Source organism: Eurypyga helias, unplaced genomic scaffold (assembly GCF_000690775.1).
Source record: "Eurypyga helias isolate BGI_N326 unplaced genomic scaffold, ASM69077v1 scaffold9453, whole genome shotgun sequence".
Taxonomy (NCBI): Eukaryota; Metazoa; Chordata; class Aves; order Eurypygiformes; family Eurypygidae; genus Eurypyga; species Eurypyga helias.
The window spans coordinates 7,056-8,172 of NW_010241827.1; positions in this window are offsets into that span (position 1 = coordinate 7,056).

The window sequence follows — 1,117 nt, forward strand, 5'->3', positions numbered from 1 at the left end:
CCCCAGACCGATCACATCCATATTGAGCTGCCTGTAGCAGTGCTGGCCTACATCCAGCGCACACAGTGAAGAAGCCAAGCATCAATACCATACCCCATCTCTAACCTAGCATCTAAGCCCTTCCCATCCATGAACCAGGGCACTCCTGTATGTCTGATAACTAAATTACTGCCTATGCCATATTTTTAGGCATGGGGGCCTGGAAAATTAAAACAAAGCAGCTGGGTAAAGAGAAGCAAATCTCTAGAAGGAAGAGAGCCTGTAAATGTTATCTTAGGCTGGCAAATACCCTTCCAGCTACAAGCAGGTCTCCTCTTCCCTCCCATTATGCTCAGTGCATTCCACTTGTTTCCTACATAGGATCCCTCTCAAAGCAGTCTCTTCTCCTTGCTCTTTGATGTGCTTGACACAGATACCTTTGCTTGAAGCTGAAGTGCCAGGAGAAATTATAGTGGTTTGTACTACTCAGTCGCATTTTTCATGAAATTGTGAAGCTAGTGATATAAAATTCCTAGTCAGAGCAGAGAAACTGTGTGCTGGTTTTGGCTGGGAGAGAGTTGATTTTCTTCACAGTAGCTGGTATGGGGCTATGTTTTGGATTTGTGCTGAAAACAGTGTGAATAACACAGGGAAGTTTTAGTCATTCCTGAGCAGTGCTTACACAGAATCAAGGCCTTTTCTGCTTCTCACACCACCCCACCAGTGAGTGGGCTGGGGGTGCACAAGAGACTGGGACACAGGCAGGATAGCTGACCCCAACTGACAAAAGGGATATTCCATACCATAGGACATTATGCTCAGCATATAAACTTGTGGGAAGAAGGAAGGGGAGGATGTTTGGAGCGATGGAATTTGTCTTCCCAAGTAACGGTTACACATGATTTCCTGGAGATGGCTGCTGATGGGAAACGGTGAATGAATTCCTTGTTTTGCTTTGCTTGTGTGCGCAGCTTTTGCTTTACCTATTAAACCGCCTTTATCTTAACCTACGAGTTTTCTCACTTTGACTCTCCTTATTCTCGCCCCCATCCTGTTGGTGGGGAGTGAGCAAGTAGCTGTGTGGTGTTTAGTTGCTGGCTGGGGTTAAACCACGCACCATTTGGGTGCATGCTCTTTC